This window comes from Cervus canadensis, chromosome 1, assembly GCF_019320065.1.
Source record: "Cervus canadensis isolate Bull #8, Minnesota chromosome 1, ASM1932006v1, whole genome shotgun sequence".
Lineage (NCBI taxonomy): Eukaryota > Metazoa > Chordata > Mammalia > Artiodactyla > Cervidae > Cervus > Cervus canadensis.
The window spans coordinates 114,202,880-114,229,362 of NC_057386.1; positions in this window are offsets into that span (position 1 = coordinate 114,202,880).

Sequence of the window (26,483 nt, forward strand, 5' to 3'; positions counted from 1 at the left end):
GCCATAATCTTTGTTTTCTGAATGTTGAGCTTTAAGCCAATTTTTTCACTCTCCTCTTTCACTTTCAAAAGGCTCTTTTGTTCTTCTTCACTTTCTGCCATAAGGGTGCTGTCATCTGCATATCTGAGGTTATTGATATTTCTCCCGATAATCTTGATTCCAGTTTGTGCTTCATCCAGCCCAGCATTTCTCATGATGTACTCTGCATATAAGTTGAATAATCAGGGTGACAATATACAGCCTTGACGTACTCCTTTTTAGCTGCTCAGTTGTGTCCAACTCTGCGACCCCATGAACTGTATAGACCACCATGCTCCGCTGTCCATGGAATTCTCCAGGCAAAAATATTGGCGCAGGTAGCCATTTCCTTTTCCAGGGGATATTCCTGACCAGGGATCAAACCAGGGACTCCTGCATTGGCAGGCGGATTCTTTACCACTGAGCCACCAGGAAAGTCCAACCCAAACTCCTACCCTGGCCTGGATGGCCCAGATCTGGCCCCTTGACCTTCTCTGACCTTTTATTTCTTTAAAAAAAAAAAGAGAGACATTTGTTTGATTATTTGGCTGCACCAGGTCTTAGCTGCTGCATGTGGGATCTAAGTTACCTGACCAGGGATTGAACCCGGGCCTGCTGCATTGGGAGCGTGGAGTCTTAGTCACTGGTCTCTCTGACCTTTTCCTCTGCTTCCCTTTATGAAGGTCCAGCTGCCAACAGTAGAAGCCTAGGTCTGTCTCTTGTCCTTTGCGCTTGCTCTTCTCTGCTTGGAAGTCCTCCTGAGAGGTACACAGGTGGTTCATCCTCACCCCGCAGGCAGCTAGCACGGCACCCCCTCACAGAGAATGTCTTTGGCTTTAAATCCTTTTTAGCAAGTATCACTCTCCGAAGTCATCGTTCTTATTTCCAGAAGTGCTTCTAGGTGTCCTATCTATGTTCTGCTCCTAGATTCTAAGCTCCATGAATGCAAGAATTCTTTACAGCGTAAAGCACAGAAGAGGTTTTCAATGAAGTCTTGTTCAGTACTGATTGATTGACTGACTGAATGAATTTCCACATTGCAGATGAGTAAACGGTGGCAAGGCGATCAAACCAGTCCATCCTAGAGGAAATCAACCCTGAATATTCGTTGGAAGGACTGATGCTGAAGCTGAAGCTCCAACACTTTGGCCATCTGATGCAAAGAGCTGACTCATTGGAAAAGACCCTGATGCTGGGAAAAATTGAAGGCAGGATGAGAAGGAGACAGCAAAGGATGAGATGGTTGGCTGGCATCACTGACTCAATGGACCTGAATTTGAGCCAACTCTGGGAACTAGCAGACGACAGGGAAGCCCGGCATGCTGCAGTCCATGGGGTCACAAAGAGTCTGACACAACTGAGCGACTGAACAGGAACAAACAGAGGCTCAGATGGGTGATGACATTCGCCAACAGCCGCCGATCAGTGACAGAACCGGGACTCGAACCCAGGGCTGTCTGACCTCTGGCTGGAGTTTCTAACCACTTAACCGCACTGCCTAGGAACAGGGTGTACCTCCCGGCAGGAAGAGTCTATACCAGCAGGGGTTCCCAGCCAGAGACATGAGCTAAGTACCACTGTCTGAGTGTCTGTGAGCATTTCAAGTTGTTTCAAGAAAAGGCGACGTCGGTGGCACCATTAAAGCCTGCTGTTCCCCATCCCACGTATTAAAATAATGGCGTGAGAAATAAACAGCCTTTATGGACAATTTTATACAAATGGCATGCACTGTTTGTTTCTCTTACCGTTACCATGGCAGTGATGGTCTCTGGATAACTTCCTGTTTCTACATGATGGAAGGGAATGGAAGAAAATTGCTTGGGGAAAATTTGCCAAACAAAGGCTTTTTCCTTTTTCTCATGCCCCACCCCCTGACACTCCTTGGCAGCCGCATTCTGAATACCTGTGCCCAGGATCAAAGCTGCCTCTTAACCTATAGCCTGCCGTGGCTCCCTAGTGCCCATAAGGTGAAGGCCAGGCGTTTCGCTTGGCTGTAAGGTGTCCACTGTTTGGCTTCCTCTCCTGCGCTTTGTCTTCCTGTCTGTAGGCAGCCCCCTCCTCCCCTTGACGCTTCACACCCCATGCTGTTCCGGCCACCTGGGCGACCCGTCTGACTTCCACACCTCTGCTGGCCCAGGGCTACTCGGTTTTTCAAGTCTCAGTTTACGTGTGATCCCGTAACCTCTCTTCGCTCCTCCCCTGCCCCGATCTGGGTGAGATATTTTTCCTTCCAGCTTTTCCCACGATCCCCTCAAGCATGCAGGATATGGTCACTCAGACATAAGCCTATTGGCGGGCAGGAATAGTGCCTGATCCTAACAGTGTGCCAGGAACACAGTAGGTGCTCAATAAATGCTTGTCGATTCAAATCAGAAAAAGAAAAATCAGCCTGTCTGAGAGGCTGCCTACAGGCGTGTTGTCTGAGTGTACCTCATTCTTGGGGAATAAATGTGTGTCTGGGGTGGGAGTTTAAATCAACACCCTGAGACAAAGCGGTGCTTCTCAACCTTGGCTGCAACTTGGAAGCACCTGGGAGCTTTAGAGGAATTCTGATGCCCAGGCTGCCTCCTAAGTGAATCACAGAGGCTCTCTCTGGGAGAGAACCCGGGGCATCTGTGTTCTTTAAGGCTACCCAGGTGACCCTAGTGGCCAGTCAGGGTGAGAGCCATCAGGCTCGAGGTTCCCATTGAGTCCCCAAAGTGGTTCTGTGTGAAAGTGCGGGACCAGGGTCTCCTGCAGGCTGAGTGCAAGGACCCAGAGCCCGGACTGAGCTGAGATCCCCAAGCTGGGTGCACGGCAGCCAGCTAGGTGCCTTCCACGTGGCACATCAGAACCCTCTCTCCAACCTGAGACTCAGACACCTGTGAGATTGCCCACGTCCCCACATCCAGGCGATGGCAGACAAAGGATTTGCATCCAGTGTCCAGAACCTAGGCCCTTGAGCACTTTTCTGATGCAGGCGGGGTAGGGCAGCGGGGAGGAACTGCAGATGTCAGAGGTACCCTGGCCACCCAGGACCCGCCCACTGCAGAGGAGTGCCCTCTGCCTCTTGCTGGCTCGGGCAGTGCCTTCCCCTCCCTGTCCGTGCCCTGTTTTCTATTCTCCGCCTTCTCGCGCCCTCTCTCTTTCTCTGTGTGCCTGTGTCTGTCTGTGTCTCTCTCCCTCTCTTCCCCACCACCAGTTCTTCTGGAGCGGTGGCTGGGAGCAGCAGAAACAGCCAGCCTCTGGGGCTGCCCCGAGGTCCCTAATTAGAGCATCCCGGGAGCTGGGGCGGAGGTGGGGATGGTGGGGGTGGGTGGGGTGGGGTGGGGTGGGGGTGGAGGGGGTCTGGTGATTGCAACCACGCTGTGAGGCCACAGCCTCAGCAGTTTCTGGGGCACTTCTGGGATGCGGCATCCCCAGGGCGATGATTTAGAATTGGAGGAGGAGGGCCAGTGCTCCCCACACACTCGGCGCTGACTTGGCATCCACCGGGCTTCTCTGCGCTTGCTTTCCAGCTGATGTTTACTGTGTGCTTTTTAAGTGTCAAGTCCTGTCCCCACAGCCGCCCTATAAACCAAGTCACCTGCACAGTGGAATTTGGAAACAAGAACAGGAGAACACACATTTCTGTTTTCCCGGCATTGCTCAAATTGCAGTGAAGCCTTCCTTGAACAAAGGGGTTTTAAGTTGCGACCACTCTTTATCCCACCTCTGACACCGCATGCTACCCCACCTCCCGTTCTGCTTTATCTCTCCACATACTACTTCTGAGCATCTGACTACTCTATATTTTTATTGTGTGTGTTATTTACATCTGCCTCCTCCAACCAGAATATCAGCCTCACAAAGGAGAGCTGGGAAAGAATGTCTGAGGACAGCATCTCAGCAGTTCTAGGGACCTAGGAAGCTGGAACCCTCCTGAGCCCTTTAAAGAGGCTGCACTTGGTATGGAATCACTCTCCATGACAGGTCATGTGCCCGCCTCTTGGACAGAAGAGGGTAAAGCCTTCTGATTGACAAGCCCACCAGGCCTGCATCTGATGAATGGTTCTCAGAACAAAATAGAATTTTGGTCTGTTTTTTTTTCTTTCTTCACTTTATATCCCCTGCACCTAAATGTGCATTTGCCCATAACTGGAAAGCATGGTGCATTTATGGAATGAATAAATACATTTACATTTTACTTAACCTCAGAGTTTTGCTTTCTTAGTCCATCAATCATAAATGTCACTCCAAACTTAGAGTAATAGCATCCAGCATGGTACCCAGCACATGATGGGGGCTTTGTCAACACTGGATGAAATTCATTACTATGTATGATACCTAAGGGCCTTCCTAGGTGGTGTTATTGGTAAAGAAGCTGTCTGCCAATGCAGGAGATATAAGAGACTTGGGTTCGATGCCTGGATCAGGAAGATCCCCTGGAGGAGGGCATGGTAACCCACTCCAGTATTCTTGCCTGGAGAATCCCATGGACAGAGAAACCTGGTGGGCTACAGACCATGGAGTTGCATGGTTGCACACTACTGAAGCAACTTAGAATTCATGCATACTTAAGACACTTAAAAGGAAGAGTCTTGAAAGGAAGCTGATTCTGGCTAAATTTCTGGCTAAATTCAGCCAGAAACAGGTGGGCAAGCTTTGTCAGTAGGTTAGGAGTATCTCACAGACCAAAGAAGAGTTGGGGAAGCAGGTCTGAAGGCAGCATCATCAGGAAGTTAGGACCCTCCCACATTCTTCAAAGAGGCTGTACTTTGTATGACTCTCTACCCAGGTTGGCCCACTTCTCTGACAGAAGACGGAGTAAAACCTTTTGATTGACAAGCTCACCAATCATGCACCAAATAAGTGGTCCTCAAAACAAAACTAAGTGTCGATGTCAAAATGAAGATGAGTCCTGTGGCTTCCCTGGCGGCTCAATAGTTCCCTGGTGCAGGGGACATGGGTTCTCTCCCTGATCTGGGAAGATCCCACATGCTGTGGAGCAACTAATCTCAGGTGCCACAACTACGGAGCCCTCGTGCCCCAGCTACTGAAGCCCACACAGCCTACTGCCCAGGCTCCACGACAAGTCACTGAGCATTGCCGCCAGAGAGTAGCTCCCACCCGCCGCAGCTAGAGAAAAGCCCACACAGCAACCAAGACCCAGCACAGCCCTTACCCCCTGCCAAATAAATAAATCTAAAAATAGAGATGAGTGTGAGTTCTGGTTGGGGGAAAGCAGTGCATGCCATGATAACTGACCTACCAGATCCATTGGGTACCCCAGTAGCAGTCTATGTGGCTGTGAATGACCATGTAAGGACTCCGATGTTTTGAGTTTTCCGTGTTTCTTTGTCCCAGCCACCTGAACTATCCAAACAGCAAGGGACCAGCTGCAGGTGGCACAGATGGGCTTAAGCATTACGGCCAATCTCTGAACTTAGAAGACCCAGATCCCCTCCAGTCTACTTAAAATCGGTTCTGGAAAAAAGGCCCACCAGTCAGTCTGGAAATGGCCAATGGCCAACAAGCCATTAGTGCCTTCAGAGCAAGAAGCACAAACAAAAAAGTGGACTTGATAGCAGAGACCAGTCACTGTATTAATCAGCGTAAGCTAGGTTACACTGCTGTTTAACAAAGAAGCCTCAAACTTCCAGTAACTTAATGCAATGATGGTTCATCTTTCACTCACAAAGGTCCTATGGGGACTCCACTGCTCTCTAGGACAGCTGTCCTCCCTGCAGTGATGAGCTAAGTAACTTCCATCTTGCAGTTTCGTTATCTCTACATGTGGTTTTCCAGCCATCACTCCAAACAGAAGTGGCATATTTCTGCTCACAGTCTATTGGTCAGAAGGAATCACATGACCTCACCCCAACTGCAAGAGAGCCTGGGAAATGCAGAGGACCACATGCGATATTTGATGGGCTCTATTATCTCTTCCATACATACAGATGGCAGAAAAACCTTCCTGGCAACTAAAGCCATGATGGTGGGACATGAACCTTGCAGGAGGCGGCACAGAAAAGCCCCTGCGTGAAGGCTGTGATTTGAAACCTGGAGATTCTTGATTTTATATTCTAGACATGCCTGAGCCATACCACCACCGCGGCAATCTGTTGAGTGGATGGAACTAGGTTCTCAAGTTGGAGAATCAACATGGTTCAAATGGCTAGCTCCATGCCAGGCACAGCCCACATCCCTCGTCACACTCCCAACATTCCCTTGAAATTTTCACTCATTTTACAAATAAGGAAAGAAATACAATGACTTGCCTGAGACTGAATGTCTTATAAGTGGCGCAGATTAGAGGGTTACCTGAAGCAAAACTCACAGACTTTGCCCTACACCATGAAGCTCACCAGAGACCTGGCAGGCGTTGCAAGAGCCCTCTCTTCGCTGGATGAAAATGACAAAAATTATGCTAATGGTGATAAAGATGATGGCGGTGATGCTGCTACTGCTGATAACAACTCCTAATTATTAGTGTGTGACTTCACTTGAAAAATGTGTAATCTCATTAATCCTTTCAGTCACCGTGTGAGATGGGTTCTACCATTATTCCCGTTTTGCAGATGAGGAAACTGAGGCTCAGAGAGGCAAAACAAAACTGCTAAGTGTCACATGGTTAGTAAATAGTAGAGTTAAGATGTGGATGCATAGATCACCAAGTTCAAAGCCACTCCGTCCGACAGAAAAGACAATTCAATTGGTCATTTTTGTCCACATACCTCCAATCACCAAGTTTAACTGTTTTTCTTTAAACCATCCACTTCCTATTTAGGCATTTCTTAGATGTCTACACAACTTTCATCCCTCTTTGAAACAGTTCTTAAAAAGGAATGAGAACAGCGTGGCCTGCCCCACTTAGGATCCAGAAAAGAAATGCAAACACCCTGATGATGTTCCCCGTAAATATATACATCCCCACTTCATTGTCCTTAACAAAAGACAGATGCTAATTAAAATTTTCACTAGCATTTACGGGCTCCGTTTTTAATTGTACCAGATCTATCTGAATTTACTGTAGCCCTCCGACTAACAGGGGAAGAAAATCAATAAGCATACCGAAAAATTTGGATGTGTTATACGACTAATTTCAATTTTATGTTATAATCATGTTTTAATGTGGCTCCTAATTACCATAATTAAGCTGCCTGTGACAGCACTGGCTGGGACAGAAGCTGTTACTATTCTAAGATGACTTGTCGAAGGTTTTTCCCAGATTCCGGGTGCAATTTGCCATTTGGCTGGTTTGGGGTGCGATGGGGGTGGGAACAGTGTGTGTGCATGTGTGTGTGTGTGTGTGTGTGAGAGAGAGAGAGAGAGAGAGAGAGGCAGATAGTTCTTGGAGCCCTAACTCTTCCCAGGAAAGCTTTGGTTCTAAGGTTAAAGCTGAACCAGGTATCATGCCCACGTCATTTACGAATATTGACTGAACACTTACCATGTGTTAAGTCTCATTCCCTTTTCTCCAAAAGTTAATTTGGGTTTTCCATAAATTGTTATGGGAAAACTGGAACAAACTTCTTGGCCAGCTCAATACCAGGACCCAGACTGTTCTCTTGACTACTTCAGATGGTGCAGCTCTGGCAGGGCAGGTGAGGACCACACTGGCAAGCCGGGTTAACACCTCCCTGCCTGAGAAAGAACACAGAGGAGCTTGGAGATCAACTGCCGGGATAGTCAACCACAGGGATCGCTCGTTCCCAACCTTTAATAGCCCATGGGATCCAACTGTGAGACTCAACGAACATGCAGGCTCCTGGGCCCTTTCCCATGAAGGCTGTGGTTCAATGGGCCAAGGGTGGGGCCTGGGAAACTTCATTTTAAGGAGTATGATGGCGATTCTGAAGCAGGTGGTCCACAGGGTTCTCTGAGAGGAATGATGCTGAGGCTTAATAACCATCTTTTACAGATGCAACAACTGAGGCTCAGGGGGATGTTTAGACCACAGTAACCTGTATGATTGGAGCCCAGCCGTCCACCTCGCCGGCCAGAGCTGCCCTCCGCTAGAAGAGGGAAGAAGTCACGCGCTCCCAAGTACTTTGTATTTCGGGCACACCCTCTGTTACTGACAGGCACTCACGGCGGTAACAGACTAAGGTGACCTGAGTTCACCCAATAATTGCAGGTGGGGCTAAAGAGTAAATATAATCCTCACTAACATAAAGCAAACTTTACTATAGAGATCTTATACGAATTTAAGCACTGGCACAGACGAACCACATCCTTTATTTATTCATTTAGCTTACAGGAAAAAATATTTCAGAATGCTTGTGAAATACATGCAGTAAGAGACACCGAAGCTATATCAAGCTCCCCAAATTCAATGTATGTAACTACGTATTTGAATTATATGCATGTGGACACAGGCATATACCCAGCTAGCCAGCTTAGATGGTCACCTGGACAGAGAAGCAAGAGGTGAGGAAGAGAAGGCATGAGAAAAAAAATGTAGCAGGATGAAATAATACAGATGGCATAATGTTAATTAGATGCAGGGTACAAAATTCTATATATACATTCCCGCAGAGGTATAAAATTTAAAAATGCATCTATACAAGTTCTGAGAAGAACAAAATAAGAAGAAAAAAGAGTTTCCAGGTAATTAAGTTTGGTGGTTTTGTTTTTTTGAGCATTACTCCCCGTCCCTCCCAAAGAAAGTAAAGAAATTGGTGAGACAAGGATATAAGAATGTAACAACAAGAGAGAGTGGAAAAGGACTTTCTATTCTCTAGGCAGGGATTCTCCAACTTTCTCAGAATAATAATTTTCTGGAAGGTTTGTTAAAATGCAGAGGCTCAGGCTCATCCCTCAGAGCTGCTGATTTTAAGGAGATTCTCGTGTAGCTCTGATGTATATTGTGATTAGGACACAATCTGGTTCCAGACATTAAAGCCTTCCCTCAGCCCCCTTCCACCTACACCATTTGATCAGGCCTGAAATCCTGGTTAGAATCTGCTTCCTAAAATAAACCTATGTTAAAATGCAATCCCTACCTGGAGGATCATCTATTAAAATTGATCTTTATAAGACAGTGTGGTAAGGTGAATCAGATCTTTAAAACTTTTCCTGATACGGGGTTCATGTGCTAAGAAAAGCAAATATTTATCGACTGCTTAGGTGCCCAATGCTAAGAGTTTTCTATGCTCTCAACAGCTCCAGGAGCTAATACTCTGATGAGCACCATTTTCCAAATAAGAAAACTGAAGCACAGAGAGGCTAAGTAATCCATGCAAGGTCACACAGCTAGTAAGTGGAAGAGCCAGGCTTCAAACCCACTTTATCATATTAATATGTGATCAAACCCAGATCTCTTGCATCATGGGCAGATTCTTTGCTATCTGGGCCACCAGGAAAGCCCCATATTAATATGTGACCTCTCCCCAAAGGAGACAAAAAGAGGAGATGATATTATGACTCTGGGAATCCGAAATGAGGAAAAAGACACACCACAGGAAGGTAAAGTAGGGATCTAAATCAAGTCTGATAACCATATTTCCCAAGTCAAAATTCCTATGTATGGTTAGCAAAAAAAACAAAAACAAAACAAAAACAACTTTTTTTTCCCCCTTTTAGCAAAGGTTTGAAGATGTAATCATGCTTACCTATCTTCTTAAGGGATAAGATATATTGAAATGAATAAAACGACCTGACTGCACCTCACAGAGAATGGACATGTGAACACAGCGGGGGAAGGGGAGGTGGGATGAATTGGGAGATTAAGACTGACATATACAACTACCATCCGTAGAACAGAGAGCTAGTGGGAACCCGTCATAAAGCACAGGAAGCTCTGTGATAGCCTGGATGGGAGGGAGGGAGGTCCAAGAGGAGGGGGTCTGTGTATACACATCGCTGATTCACTTCCTGTGTGGTGGAAACTAACACAACTTTGTAAGGCGATTATATTCCAGAAAGAAGCAAATGAAAAACCCACCTGACTATGGAAATGTGACTGGATCCCTCAAGCAGGATAGAGATATGGGTCCTGGGTGTGGAGGGTACAAAGGCTTGGGGTTGGGAGTGTTTTATTTTAAATCCTCTGACAACAGGGAGACTTGCCCTGTAATCTGATGCTTCAAGGAAAGTGCTGAAATATACTAGATGAATGAGAAGTATCAAGAGACCGGTAGTACTGCACTGGTATGGACAAATCGCAGTTTTTCTTCATGGATATACCTGTGTGATGGGCATTCGGGTTGTTTACTTTTTGGCTATTACAAATAAAGCTGCTTCAAGAATTTGTTTACAAGTGTTGGTGAGTCATGTTTTCATTTCTCTTAAATAAATCCTTAGGAGCAGAATGGCTGTTATCAGACAGTAGGTGTGTGTTTAACTAATTAGGAACAACATGATGGCTTTCCAAAGTGGTTGCATCACTCTGCATATCCTTCAGGAGCTTGTAAGAGTCCCAGTTGCCTAACATCCATGCCAACACTTGGTATAATTCAATTTTCCCATTTAAGCCATACAGTGGGGGTGTGGTGCTTTTAATTTTCATTTCCTTAATGACTAATGATGATGTGTATTCTTTCACATGTTTATTTGCCATCCAAATATCTTCTTTGATGTATGCTTAGTTCTTTTGCCTATTTAAAGTTTGTTTCGTATTTTTAAATTATTGTGTCGTAAGAGTCCTTCACATATTCCAGAGAAAAAATTTTGGCTGGCTCTGTGTTCTCTAAACATTTCCGCTCCGTTTGTGATGTGGCTTTTCATTTTCATCAGTTCAGTTGCCCAGTCATGTCTGACTCTTTGTGACCCCATGGACTGCAGCACACTAGGCTTCCCTGTCCATCACTGTCTCCTGGAGTTTGCTCAAACTCATGTCCATTGAGTCGGTGATGCCATCCAACCATCTCATCCTCTGTCGTCCCCTTCTCCTGCCTTCAATCTTTCCCAGCATCAGGGTCTTTTCAAATGAGTCAGTTCTTCGCATCAGGTGGCCAAGGTATTGGAGTTTCAGCTTCAGCATCAGTCCTTCCAATGAATATTCAGGACTGATTTCCTTTAGGATGGACTGGTTGGATCTGCTTTTGGTTCAAGGGACTCTCAAGAGTCTTCTCCAACACCACAGTTCAAAAGCATCAATTCTTTGACACTCAGCTTTCTTTATAGTCCAACTCTCACATCCATATATGACTACTGGAAAAACCATAGGTTTGACTAGACGGACCTTTGTTGGCAAAGTAATGTCTCTGCTTTTTAATATGCTGTCTGGGTTGAGCATAGCTTTTATTCCAAGGAAGAAGATAGATACACTTAAGCATATCTTAAGTGTATCTTAAAGAACAGAATATTCAAATTTCAATGTTATCCAACTAATTGATATGATCTTTTAGATTGTTATTTTTTACATCATATTTTTCAAACTTTTGTGAAATTCAAGCCAATAGAGATTTTTTTTCTAATTTTTCTCCTGAACATTTTATAATTTCAGCTCTTGCCTTTAGGTCTATGATCTCTTTTGAGTAATTTTTATATCTGATTTGCACTGAGTCAAGTTTCTTTCATTTATTTATTTTGCATGTAGCCATCCAGTTGTTTTAGCACTATTTAATGAAAAGATTGTCCATTCCCCCGTGGAACTGCCTTGGAAATGCCACTGGAAATCAATTAGTCATACATATGTGGGTCTATTTCTCAACCCTCTATTCTGTTCCATTGATCTAAATGTCTATCTTTATGTCAATACCAAGCTGATACTGTCTTGATTACTGTAACCTTATAATGCATGTTAAAAATCAAGCAATGTAGGTCTTCAACTTTGGTCTTTTTCAAAATGATTTTTGCTCTTCTACATCTTTGCTTTTCCATGTGAATTTTATACTCGTCTTGTAAATTTCTGCAAAAAAAGTCCTTCTGAGGTTTTAATTGGGATTGAACTGAATCTATAGATCAATGTGGACAGTGCTGACATCTTAATATTAAACGTTCTGACTCATAAATGTGGTTTATCTTCCTGTTTATTTGTGCCTTCTTTAATTTCTTTCAGCAATATTTTGTAGTTCTCAGAGGTCTTAAATACTTTTGCTAAATCTATCATGAAGCATTTCACATTTTTGATGCTATAGTGGTGGCATTAATTAACTTCAGCTTCCAAGAGTTGTTCCTAGTTTTTTTGTTTGTTATTTTTCAGTTGCTTAGTCATGTCAGACTCTTTGTCACCCCATGGACTGCAGTACGGCAGGCTTCCTTGTCCTTCACTGTCTCCTGGAGTCTGCTCACGTTCATGTCTATTGAGTTGGTAATGTTATCTCCTCTCTGCCTCCCCCTTCTCTTCCCACCTTCAATCTTTCCCAGCATCAGGGTCTTTTCCAATGAGTTGGCTTTTTGCATCACGTGGCCAGAGTATCGGAGTTTCAGCTTCAGCGTCAGTCCTTCCAATGAGTATTCAGAACTGATTTCCTTTAGGATGGACTGGTTTGATCTGCTTGCAGTCCAAGGGGCTCTTAAGAGTCTTCTCCAGCACCACAATTTGAAAGCATCAATTCTTTGGCACATAACCTTCTTTATGGTCCAACACTCACATCCATACATGACTCCTGGAAAAACCTAGTTTATAGAGATGCAATTCATTTTTTGTATATGAACCTTGTTAATCTCACTTATTACTTCTAGTAGCTTCTTTGAGGATTCCTAAGGATTCCTTTGTAAGATCTTTAGGATTTTCTATTGAGACCATCATGCCTTCAGCAAATAATGTTGGTTTTACTTCCTCCTTTCCAAACTATATGCCTTTAATTTTTTCCCCTTCTTTATTGCCTTGAGTAGATCTTCAGGCAAAATGTTGAATGGCATGATGAGTGTGGACACCTTGCTTCATTCCCCATCTAAAAAGAGAAGCACTCAGTCTGTCACCATTAAGGGTGCTGTTAGCTGTAGGTTTTCTGGTAGATACCCTTTATCAGGTTAAAGAAATGTCTCTCTATTCCTGATTTGATGAGGATTTTTTATTAGGAATGGATATTGAATTTTGTCAGATGCTTTTCTGTATCAACTGAGAAATTAATTTAATTAGCTTTTTTAGAAACAGTATTTATTTATTTGACTGTGTCCATCTTAGTTGCGGCACGTGGGATCTTCATTGCATCATGTGGATCTTTCATATGATGAGAGTGTCTCTTTCAGGGAGTCCATATAACACACGGACTCTCTAATTGTGGTGTGAGGGCTCTCCAATTGTGACCCGGGAGGGTGCGGGATGTGGGCTTAAGTTGCTTTCAGCTCATGGGATCTTAGTTCCCTGGACAGGGGTGGGACCAGCGTCTCCTGCATCCTAAGGTGGATTCTTACCCACTGGGCCACCATGGAAATCCTCTTAATTTTCCTTTTTTAAATTCCTTAATATGGAAAATTCCATTTATTGACTTTTCAAATCTTAAATCAGTCCTGAATATCTAGCACACACCACACTTAGTCACAATGTATTATTCTTTTTACATATATTGTCAGATTTGATTTGCTAGAACCTATCTGCCACTGCAGGAGACATAAGAGACCTGGGTTTAATCCCTGGGTCGGCAAGATCCCCTGGAGGAGGGCATGGCAACCCACTCCAGCATTCTTGCCTGGAGAATCCCCACGGACAGGGGAGCCTGGCAGGCTACAGTCCATGGGGCTGCAAAGAGTCAGACATGACTGAGCACACACACATGCACATAATTTAACTTAATACTGAGGCAGGAATGACAGGGGACCCAGGCTGAGCCACTGGAGTTCGTCCCCGTGGACGGATACTCCAAGACAAAATAGCAAGAGAGGGGCTGAGCCCTTCCCAGATGTGAGACCAAGTATTTCTCAACTTTGAGGTTAAGAAGAACTTCCCAACTACACACATGCAGAAAGGCTCTTTGGAGGTCAAAAGGGAGGGGGCCTCCACAGTGGGTGAGGTCAGCCAACCCAGAGGCCTCTTCGCTGGAATCCATCCTGGCTAAGAAAGACTCTGGTACACGTGGGAGGACCCTGCTCACGGGCAGCAGGAGGACTCTGAGCAGCACAAACAAGACGACGGGTCAGAGGAAACCGGGAAGAAATGCCCCCCGCATGAGGGATTCAAGGGGCTCCCCAGGGGGCTCAGCGGTGAAGAATCCGCCTACAGCACTGGAGACTCAGGTTCCATCCCTGGGTCAGGAAGATCCCCTGGAGAAGGGAATGGCAACCCACTCCAGTATTCTTGCCTCGGAAATCCCGTGGTCAGAGGAGCCTGGCGGGCTACAGTCAATGGAGTCGCAAAAGAGTCAGATGTGACTTAGCTGCTACATTAAGACCATTAAATGATTCAAATGACTGAGGGCATGACTCCTCTCTGAGTCCATTGGCTTGTGTCTATTCACATGTGCTCTTTTTCCTCCTAATAAGCACTTTATCCATTTCGCTACTTTCCATTTCTTCATTAAAATTCATGTCTACAAAACCCACGGGCCAGGACCTCGTCACTGGCCACTGGCCCTGGTGGTCTAATGACTAGGCTTCTGCACTCTCGCTACCACCGCCTGACTTCAGTCTCTGGCCAGGAAACTGAAATCCTGCCTCAAGAGACTTCCCGGGTTGTCCAGTGGTTAAAATATCACCTTCCAGAACAAGGGGTGCAGATTCGATTCCTAGTTAGGGAGCTAAGACCCCACATGCCTCGAGGCCCCGAAACCAAAACCAGAAAACAATATCATAACAAACTCAATAAGTACTTTAAACGTGGTCCACATCAAAATAGACAAACAAGCAAAGCTAAAAAAAAAAAAAAAAGGAAATTCTGCTTCAAGCTGCTGCAGGCTGAGGCCTCCCGAGATTAACACTAGCAGCCCATTATACAGATGTGGAAGCTGAGACTCAGAGGTAGGAAGCAGCAGAAATCTGACTCCAACTCACGTTGGTCTGGCATGCAGACTCCAGCTTTCTGGGATGTGCATGGCTGCCTCTCTTTCTTGTTGGGAATTCAGCCCGGACTTTCCTCTCTAGTCTCCAGGAGGCCAGGCTCCAATCTCAGAAACCCTTTCATCTATTCCCTCAGGCCCTCTGGAGGCTGGCTTGGCCTGTGGGTTTGTTGCCTTGGCTTGGCTACAGAGAAAACCCCTCTCCATGAGTGTCGCCCACACAAGACAGATGCAGAGAGAAATCAGTTTTCACATAGGTGTGTCTGAGTCCCATGGGCTTATTCCCAGATTGGTATTCACACCAGGAGTTTCTCAGCTGCGGCTTCATGCACCCCCTATAAATTGTGAGATAAGCTCATCTGAGCCTGTTACTATATTATTGTTACAAGAAATCCTCTTTTAGATTTGTTCAATGTGTGCTATTACCTGGGGACGAACAGATAGATATATATATATATAAAGTACACAAATATAAAAATTATAATTTTCTCTAGCTATTTATCAACACGCAATTTTCTGAAAACACATTGTTTTAGAAACATGCTCTGGCACCCCAAACCTCTGTGCTATAGCCCCTCTCCCCATCCCCACCAAAGCCTTGGGTCTTGGTGGGGGTAGGGCAGGAAACAGTGGAACCCTGGGCTGGAAGGCTGGGCTGGCTTCTGCTGAGATTTCCACTGCTCTGTGGGGAAATGAGAAGGGTAATGTTGAGAGAGTGCTCAGAAAGCCGCACTTCTGTAATTTAAAGGGCTCTCTTCCATCCTGTGATGATCTGTTTCTCCTACCTTTGAGGAGCTAAAATGCCCTTGCTTTATGAAATGATGGTGGTGAGAGATGGTAGTCATTTTTACAAGAAAATGGAATACACTACATCCATCCACATGTGTTTAATTTTTATCTGTTTACTTTTGTGACTGATCAGTGATGTCCCAATGTCTGGGAAGTACTGGCCGGATGACCCAGGGTTGGTGGAAATATACAGACCTGGCTTTCACTGTGGCTTCACCACTCTAGCAATCTGATCTTTGGTAATAAAAATAAAAGAAACAATAATAATGGTAGAAATAAACACCAGTAGATGTCTTTCTATGTGCCAAGTACCTTTCTAAGTACCGTATGTTCATAAACTCATTTGGTTTTTATGACACCCAAGTGAGGTAAATAGAATTAAAACTGCCAGGATAGTAGTGACTCAATTAACAAGAAATTGACAAGAAAGCTATTTGGCTTTTGTGCCTGGTTCCTGGCACAGAGTTCCTAAAACCTTTGGAATTTCCAGACTGATGAGCATCTTTAGTTTGAATGAAGTACCTAGGGAACTTCAGGATGGAGGCTGGACCACAGAAAGACCTGGATCAGAAGCTTGGAACGTCCCGCCCTACCTCTCCAGGAGACAGGGGCTGAAGAATCACCAGTGGTTAATGATCTAATCAGGTTTCCTAGGTGACAGTGGTGGTAAAGAACCCACCTGCCAATGTAGGAGACATAAGAGATGCAGGTTCGATCCCTGGGCAAGGATGATCCCTTCGAAGGGGGGCATAGCAACCCACTCCAGTAATTCTTGCCTGGCGAATCCCATGGACAGAGGAGCCTTGTGGGCTACAGTCCATAGGGTTGCAAAGAGTCGGACGTGATTGAAACGAATTATCAACAGCAGTAGCAATGATTGAATCAGAGGTGTTGTTCAGTTGCTCAGTCATCTCCAGTTCTTTGCGACCCCATGGACTGCAGCACACCAGGCTTCCCTGTCCTTCACCATCTGCTGTAGCTTGCTCAGACTCATGTCCACTGAGTTGATGATGCCATGCAACCATCTCATCCCCCGTCATCCCCTTCTCCCACCTTCAATCTTTCCCAGCATCAGGGTCTTTTCCAATGAGCTGGTTCTTCACATCAAGTGACTGAAGTGTTGGAGCTTCAGCTTCAGCATCAGTCCTTCCCATGAATATTCAGAACTGATTTCCTTTAGGATGGACTGGTTGATTCTTGAGTCCAGGGGATTCTCAAGAGTCTTTTCCAACACCACAGTTCAAAAGCATCAATTACTCAGCACTCAGCCTTCTTTATGGTCCAACTCACATCCATATATGACTACTGAAAAAACCATAGCTGTGACTAGAGGGACCTTTGTTGGCAAAGTAATGTCTCTGCTTTTTAATATGCTGTCTAGGTTGGTCATAACTTTTTTCCCAAGGAGCAAGTGTCTTTTAATTTCATGGCTGGAGTCACCATCTCCAGTGATTTTGGAGCCCAAGAAAATAAAGTCTGTCACTGTTTCCATTGTTTCCCCATCTATCTGCCATGAAGTGTTAGGACTGGATGCCATGATTTTAGTTTTTTTGAATATTGAGTTTTAAGCCAGCTTTTTCACTCTCTTCTTTTACGTTCATCAAGAGGATCTTTAGTTCTTCTTTGCTTTCTGCCCTAAGGGTGGTATCATCTGCATATCTGAGGTTATTGATATTTCTACTGGCATTCTTGATTCTTTTTCCCCAGGAAAAAGAAATGCAAAAAAGCAAAATGGTTGTCCAAGGAGTCCTTACAAATAGCTGAGAAAAGAAGAAAAGCTAAAGGCAAAGGATAAAAAGAAAGATATAAGCTTCTGAATGTAGAGTTCCAAAGAATAGCAAGGAGAGATAAGAAAGCCTTCCTCAGTGATAAATGTGAAGAAATAGGGGAGAACAATAGAATGGGAAAGACTACACATCTCTTCAAGAAAATTAGAGATACCAAGGAAACATTTCATGCAAAGATGGGCACAATAAAGCACAGAAATGGTATGGACCTAACAGAAGCAGAAGATATTAAGAAGAGATGGCAAGAATATACAGAAGAACTATACAAAAAAGATCTTCATGACCCAGATAATCACGATGGTGTGATCACTCATCTAGAGCCAGACATCCTGGAATGTGAAGTCAAGTGGTCGTTAGGAAGCATCACTACAAACGGAACTAATGGAAGTGATGGAATTCCAGGTGAGTTATTTAAAATCCTAAAAGATGACGCTGTGAAAGTGCTGCACTCAATATACTGGCAAATTTGGAAAACTCAGCAGTGGCCACAGAACTGGAAAAGGTCAGTTTTAATTTCAATCCTAAAGAAAGGCAATGCCAAAGAATGTTCAAACTACTGCACAGTTGCACTCATCTCACATGCTAGCAAAGTAATGCTCAAAATCCTCCAAGCCAGGCTTCAAGTACCTGAACCATGAATTTCCAGATATTCAAGCTGGATTTAGAAAAGGCAGAGGAATCAGAGATTGAATTGCCAACATCCACTGGATCATCAAAAAAGCAAGAGAGTTTCAGAAAAACATCTGCTTTATTGATTATGCCAAAGGCTTTCTGTGAATCACAGCAAACTGTGGAAAATTCTCAAAGAGGTGGGAATACCAGACCACCTGACCTGCTTCCTGAAAAATCTGTGTGCAGATCAAGAAGCAACAGTTAGAACTGGACATGGAATAGCAGACTGGTTCCAAATCTGGAAAGGAGTACATCAAGGCTGTATATTATCACCCTGTTTGTTGTGAAATGCTGGGCTGGATGAAATACAAGCAGGAATCAAGATTGCTGGGAGAAATAGCAATAACCTCAGATGTGCAGGTGACACCACCCCTATGGTAGAAAGTGAAGAACTAAAGAGCCTCTTGATGAAAGTGAAAGAAGAGAGTGAAAAAGTTGGCTTAAAGCTCAACATTCAGAAAACATTGAATATGGCATCCAGTCTCATCACTTCATGGCAAATAGATGGGGAAACAATGGAAACAGTGAGAGACTTTATTTTCTTGGGCTCCAAAATCACTGGAGATGGTGACTCCAGCCATGAAATTAAAAGACACTTGCTCCTTGGAAGAAAAGCTATGACCAATCTGGAGAGCATATTAAAAAGCAGAGACATTACTTTGCCAACAAAGGTCCTTTTAATCAAAGCTGTGGTTTTTCCAGTAGTCATTTCTGGATGTGAGAGTTGGACCATAAAGAAAGTTGAGCGTTGAAGAATTGATGCTTTTCAACTGTGTGGTTGGAGAAGACCCTTGAGCATCCGTTGGACTGCAAGGAGATCCAACCAGTCCATCCTAAAGGAGATCAGTCCTGAATATTCACTGGAAGGACCGATGCTGAAGCTGAAACTCCAATACTTTGGCCACTTGATGCGAAGAACTGACTCATTTGAAAAGACCTTGATGCTGGGAAAGATTGAAGGCAGGAAGAGATGGGGACAACAGAGGATGAGATGGTTGTACGGTATCTCCAACTCAATGGACATGAGTTTGAGCAAGCTCTGGGAGTTGGTGATGGACAGGGAAGCCTGGCATGTTGTAGTCCATGGTGTCACAAAGAGTCGGACATGACTGAACTGAATTGATTCTATCTCTTGAAGAATTTTCCAGTTTGTTATGATCCACACAGTCAAAGGCTTTAGCTTAGTCAATGAAGCAGAAGTAGATGTTTTTCTGGAATTCTCTTACTTTTTCTATGATCCAAAGGATGTTGGAAATTTGATCTCTGATTCCTCTGCCTTTTCTAAATCCAGCTTGTACATCTGGAAGTTCTCAGTTCACATATTGTTGAAGCCTAGCTTGGAGGATTTTGAACATTACCTTGCTAGCATGTGAAATGAGTTTAATTGTGCAGTAGTTTGAACATTCTTTGGCATTGCCTTTCTTTGGGAATGAAATGAAAACTGACCTTTTCCACTCCTGTGGCCACTACTGAGTTTTCCAGATTTGCTGGTATTTTGAGTGCAGCACTTTAACAGCATCATCTTATAGGATTTGAAATAGCTCAGCTGAATTCTATCACCTCCACTAGCATTGTTCGTAGTAATGTTTCCTAAGGCCCCCTAGACTTGCACTCTAGTATGCCTGGCTCTAGGTGAACTATCACACCATTGTGGTTATCTGGGTCATGAAGATCTTTTTTGTACAGTTCTTCTGTGTATTCTTGCCACCTCTTCCTAATATCTTCTGCTTCTGTTAGGTCCATACTATTTCTGTCTTTTATTGTGCCCATTTTTTCATGAAATGTTCCCTTGGTATCTCTAATTTTCTTGAAGAGATCTCTAGTCTTTTCCATTCTATTGTTTTCCTCTATTTCTTTGCATTGTTCACTTAGGAAGGCTTTCTTATCTCTCCTCTGTACTGAAACCTGCACAAAACGCCTGAATGATGGGTTTCCGGTTGCTGAACACATCAAGATGCTGGCAGGGTGGCTCACCCACCTGGAGGGGGCATGGAAGACCCCCATTCCTTGCCTTGTGCATCTCTTCCATTCAGCTGTTCCTGGCGATGTATCTTTCATAAAACACCAGTAATAATGAGTGAAACGCTTTGCTGAGTTCTCAGAGCCATTCTAGCGAATTATCCAGCCTTGGTGGTGGGGTTTGCAGGAACCCCCTCCCCCCGGAATGGGTAGCCAAGTTGGGCAGAAGTGTTCATAACCTGGGGACCCCAGGCTTGTTGACTGGCACTCCAAGCAAGGCGGTCTTGTGGGACTGAGCCCTTAACTTGTGAAGTCTGCATTGACTGGGGGTCATCAGTCAGAATTGAATTGAACTATAAAACCCCCAGTTGGTTTCAGAGAATCAAGGGAGTTGATTGGTGTCAGGAGGGAAAAAAATACCTCTCCAGGGTCAATATGTTGCCTGACCCATAGTATATGTCCAATTAACAATGATTCCCTCCCTGCTTGTTTTCCTCCAGGCAAACCCTCCACATTTCTCACAAAGGGCATGTTAATTGGTTAACGACTTGGGTTTGGGGATCTAACATACCTGGATGTGAGTCTGGGCTCCCTCCTTTCTGGGTGGGCAATCCCTAGGCAGTTTGCTCACGCCCTGGGCACCTCAGTGACTGAAGACTGGAGGGCAGTTTGAACTTTATACAGCATTCATCCGCCGTCGGGGGAGAAGACCAGGAATGGGAGACTCGGAGGCAGTGCTATCTGAATTCCGCTTCTCTGTTTTCCTCCTCCTGGATGGGATCCATCTCTGATTGCAGTGATGTGCGACTTAGTCTTCTGCCCGCCCTCCGCCTGGCAGAGCCAGCTTCCCTCCAGCCCAGCGTCCCCAGCCAAGCTCCTCCCCGTCATCGGTGCTAACCCCAGCAGAGGGAGGCCTGGCCAGCTGCAGCGGAGTGTTAACGAAAGCTTGAGTCAAACTTCATTTCCTCTTGCCCCGGGGAGCCTGGCCCGCCATGGGCCAGGCGCCAGGCCAGCGCATTGCTGGCAAATGAGCTCATGCTGCCTGAATTCACCACTTGCAGTGTGCGGGCGAGCAGGCACGCACACCGCCACACTTGCCCCTGCCATCAAAGAACCCCCAGGGGCATCGAGCTCGATGCCCATTGTGCAAATGAGAAAAGTGAGGCTTGGGTAGGCAAGGTTGCCTGCAGAACTGCCCAGAGCGGGAAACAGCGGCTGGGGCTCAAGTCCAGACTTTTTCCAATGCTGACTGTCCTTGCTTTTAAGCCATGTTTTTCTTGTTTGCTCTTAGGTGCAAATGACTCATTAACCAAGCTCAAAATACAACACTCTCCTTAGAGAGCCTAATGCAAGGAAAGAAATACAGCAGCTGGAGGGGAGGGTTTTAGTGGCTCCAGAATTGTCCTGCAGGGTCTTGAATGCTCATTTGGTGAGCATTCAGGAAAGCCAGGGGTTGGGCTTTTCATAAATCAATTCATGTCATCCTCATAAAGACCCAGTGGGGTCAATGCGAACAGTCCTCAATTTGCAGATGCAGAAACTGAGGCCCAGAGAAGAAAAGTAGCTGTCTCAGGATTGCACAGTCAGGAAACGCAAGGGTGAGGATGTGAACTGAGGACGGTGGCTTCAGAACAAATTTCCTGTTGTTCGTTAACCCACGTGGCAGCAGCCTGTCCCTGCTGGGGCTGGCCCAGGGGTGCGCTGCACAGAGCCGGGGGAACCTTTGATATTCTCTCTCCTGCACGCAGGGGGCACAATGCTGATCACAGAGGAGCTATAGATACAGCCCAACAGAACCTTGCGCCTCCAGTGGAAAGTGTCCAGTTGGGGAGCAGGGTTCTGTTCTTGGCACTGTCATTCAGGGGTTACCCTTTTCTTCTTGGAGTCTGAGTTCAAATTCAATCAAAGAGGGCAATTAATTTCGACTTGTGTGCCAACTCCTATCCAATGGAGCTTGCCATCTTGCATTGTATTGAAAAAAATCTTGAGACTCAGCAATCGATTTGTAATGTCTGTTACTACAGGGGTGGAAATGGGTGTGTTTCAGGAGCTGCTTCTACCACATTTGCAAATCCCAAACCAGGGGCTAAAATCTGAAAAAAGAATCCCAGTCTCCTATGTCAAAAAGCAGGCTGCTTTCACTTCAACACTTGTCAAGTGGGGCCAAGACCTTAGGGTTTGCCAGATAAAACCTGAAGTTTGCAGGTTTACTTGTTAAAACTGTCTGCCTTGCAGGAGTTGCAAGTTCAAGAGTCTCCAGGAGTGTCTCTCCAGTGGCTTGATTTAATCTCAGAGTTAGCCACAGTTGATATACAGACACCATCAGCTGCAGACTTCTGTAAACTTTCTTCTTCATTATTCAGTCAGTCTAGCTCTTGAGCTATGAATAGAGGTACAGTCATCCCCCAGTATCTGCAGGGGATTGGCTCCAGGACCCCACCCCTACCCCTGTGGATACCAAAATCATCCATGCTAAGTCCCTTATATAGAATGGTGTGCTATATGCATATAACCTATGTACATCCTCCTATATACTTCAAATAATCTCTAGATTACCTGTAATACCCAATACAGTATAAATGCTGTGTGTGTGCATATGAGTGCTTATTTGCTCAGCCATGTCTGACTCTTTGCTACCCCTATGGACTATAGCCCTCCAGGCTCCCCTGTCCATGGGGATTCTCCAGGCAAGAATACTGGAATGGGTTTCCATGCCCTCCTCCAGGGGATCTTCCCAACCCAGGGATCCAATCCAGGTCTCCTGAATTGCAGGTGGATTCTTTACCATCTGAGCCACCAGGGAAGCCCAATAATACTGGAGTGGGTAGCTTATCCCCTCTCCAGGGGAACTTTCCAACCCAGGAATTGAACAAGGGTCTCCTGCATTGCAGGTGGATTCTTTAGCAGCTGAGCTATCTGGACATGCTATATGAAGAGTTGTAAATACAAAGTAAATGTTATATAAATAGTTGTCACTGCACTGCAAATTCAAGTGTTACTTTTTGGAACTTTCTGAGAATTATTTTTTTTAACAAATATTTTTTAATATGGTTGAATCTTTGGATGTGGAACCCAGAAATACAGAGGGCTGACTGTATTAGCTTCGCCAAGTCAAGGCAACTGAGTTATTTCTGGGGCAGCGGGGTAGGGTTAGAATTAGAGTTACTTCTTAGGAGAGGGATGCTTAAACCCAGAGTTTTCTTTTTCTTGGTAATTACTGCAACAATTCAGGATTCTCCTCCCTCACCCCCTCTGCTTATTCCTGGGTGCCGTCCGAGTCTATAGAAGGCTTCTGTCCTGGCGGGCCTGTGCTGACCTCGTGACAAGTTTCAGGGGTCATCTTTCACCCAGTTGAGGCCCAAAGTGCACCAGGGCCTGCATATGAAGGCCCACATGCCATGCTTCTTGGTTCCAGCTGGGAGGCGGGGAGTGGGGCTTGGGATTTTACTGCCTCCCCTGGGAGCTCTGAGTGGCTGCCTCAAGTCTAGACAACTCCCCGGGTTATTGCTACCCTACGGTAGAGGGCCATGTTGAATTGAGGCTTATCTGGGAAGCCAGGGGCCCTGGGATGCATCTCAACTTACGGGAGTGTTAGTGGTCCCTGTCTCTTCTTCTGTCCAAGTATCGGGACCCCGGGGTCCCTCTCAGGACCCTGCTGGTTCTTCTTTTCAGCCGACTGCCACGGAAGAATGGATATTCTGCCTTCACACCTTCTTCTGTACTCTGATTTAGGCCAGCATTCAGACTTCAAGTTTTTTTTTTTTTTAAAAAGGGTCTTTTTTTCCTGCTCAAACATTTGCCATTTTCAGTGGAAACCCATGGCTCTCAATACCACGGTTTCTGTTATGGATTCACAAAAGTCTGCCTAAGAACTCTAAGCCAATTCTTCGATTCTCATTTTTTTTTTTTTTTTGCTTCCTTTCCCTGAGGACTATCTGATAGTTACTAGAAAGGCAAGGAAAAGGAAGGGGTACAAGGACTTGAATATAAATGCAGTTTTTAATATCAATATATTACGCTGCTATGGATACACTCAGAATAACTTATAAAGTCCACAAACCAAAGGGATTTTACCTCCCATACAAAAGAAGATTGTGTAAACACAGGCTGAGCATCTCATCTGACTTATTTCCAGGGATATTCACATATCTGTGGCTAGAATCCTACTTTCCAAAGGTATTTCCATCATCCATTATCACCACAGTGTGAAAAGACTCCTCCAGACTATTTCTAGAGTCTTGGAGGCAATTGTTCATTCATTTTCTCAGTCATTGACTCATCTTTCCATCTGCAGGATTTCTTGCACCTGCACTCAGGGTTAGGGACCCAGTCACAAACAAGAGACAGCCTCTGCCCTCATAGAGCGCCCATGTATGTACAAAGCAGTCTTGGAAAATGCTCGGTGAGTGAATGAGCAGGTTCTTCTTGGATATCCCTTGGTTACGGTGTTATCTTACTAGAGCTGCCATGACAAAGGAGCATGGACTAGCGGCTCACAACACAACAGGGATTTGATGTCCCAAGTTCTGGAGGCTAGAAGCCCAAGATAAAGGAGTCAACAAGGATTGGGACTTTCTTGGTGGTCCGATGACTAAAAGACTCTGAACTCCCAATGCAAGGGGCCCAGGTTCGATCCTTGGTCGGGGAACTAGATCCCAAATGCAGCAACTAAGAATTCACATGCCACAACTTAAAGATCCCATATGCCGAATTAAAGATTGAAGATGCTGAGGGCTGCAACTAAGACCTGGTACAGCCAAATAAAATAAATACGTAAAAGTAAATATTAAAAAGAAGTCAACGAGATTTGCCTCTTTCTGAGGACTGTGAGGAAGAGTCTGTCCCATGCCCCTCATCTTGCCTCTGGTGATTTTCTGGGGACCTTTGGTATTCCTTGGCTGGTAGGAGCATCGTCTTGATCTCTGCCCACATCGTCACTTGGCATTCTCCCTGTATATGTGTCTGTGTTTCAATTTTCTCCTTTTATAAGGACACTAGTCATAGTGAATGAGGGCCCACCCTAATGATCTCATCTTGAGTAACAACATCTGTAATGACCCTATTTTCAAGTAATGTCACATTCCGAGGTATTGGGGATTGAGACTTCAGCAAATAAATTTTGAGGGACACAATCCAAGCCATAGCAGTTATACAGTAGGCTCACGGCTCTCATATCAGGCTATGGACAAAGAAGGTCTCCTGTCATCTCAGTAAACAAAGGATGCTGCGGCCATGAAGCCATCAGTCCCCACAGGCCCCTGCCCTTGAAGCATCTTGCAGAGTCACATCGCTGTAGCAGGGGCTTTAGGGGATTAGAAATCCAAAGGGGTCAGGGGTCAGGGGCCACCTGAGGAGCTGATGGGGATGAGGGAGGCTGGGACCACATCCCGCAGCTACTCAGAGCCTGTCTCAGCCATCAGGGCATTCCTCATGTGTGAGCATCCAGGGAAAACTGCTGCCCAGCCAGGGCAGGGCTGCAGCCTCCTACCACTCCCTGCCACCCTCTCTCTCTCTGCCTCAGGTGCAACCCTTTGCCCCTCCAAGAGCTCTGCCTTCGGTCTAATGCATGGATATTTCCGCTTCAAAAGCGCTGTCACGGCAAATATCCACCTCATCCCTCTCGTCTTGGCTTCCTGGAGTCAGCCCTCCAAGCCTGGCTGGGGGGGACCACACATCTAGTAACACAACAATGGTTGATGCTGCTGTCAAGACTCATGAGCCCCATTCTGAGAACGTGGATCAAACACCACACGCGCTTCCCTCCAGGCCCGCAGCTTCTGGGTCTGGCTCTCCTGCAGGAACTCTGGCTCTAGGCAACTTCCCAGGGATTCCAGGGCTTATTTTTTGCCTGCGCAAGCTGATTTCTTACCCCCCCCCCCCACCCCCTTTTACTCTCTCAAGGTTTTGTTCCTGGCACAGTCGCTAGAGATGCTCTGGATTTGCCGTGAACCGAAATGTGATTCATCGCAGGGGGAGAAAGAAAGTAAAGTGAAGGCTGCGGCTTCCCATAAAATAGGTTTTTAGTCATCGGGGAAAAGCTGTGGTGAGGAATGGAAGTAAAAGCTTTGAACTCTTGTGGCAACATGCTTCCCACCTGCCTCTAAGAGTCTACTCATGGTCCAGTCGCTAGGAGGCTTGCAGAGGGGTCTCCAAACAGTACCTGATTCACCGATTCACTGATTCATTCATTCAATATTTATTGAGCATCTTTTCTGTTCAGGCACTGTGATAGGTGCTTGTAATATACTGATAGAGACAACAGACTTACTCTCTCGCCTTTGAATCCTTCAGCTGTGGGGTAGAGATACACTACGACAAATTACCCAGCAAGGCACAGAATGGGAGAAATCTTTGAAAATTGTATATCTAATAGAGGTTAATATCCAGAATACATAAGGAACTCCTACAACTCAAT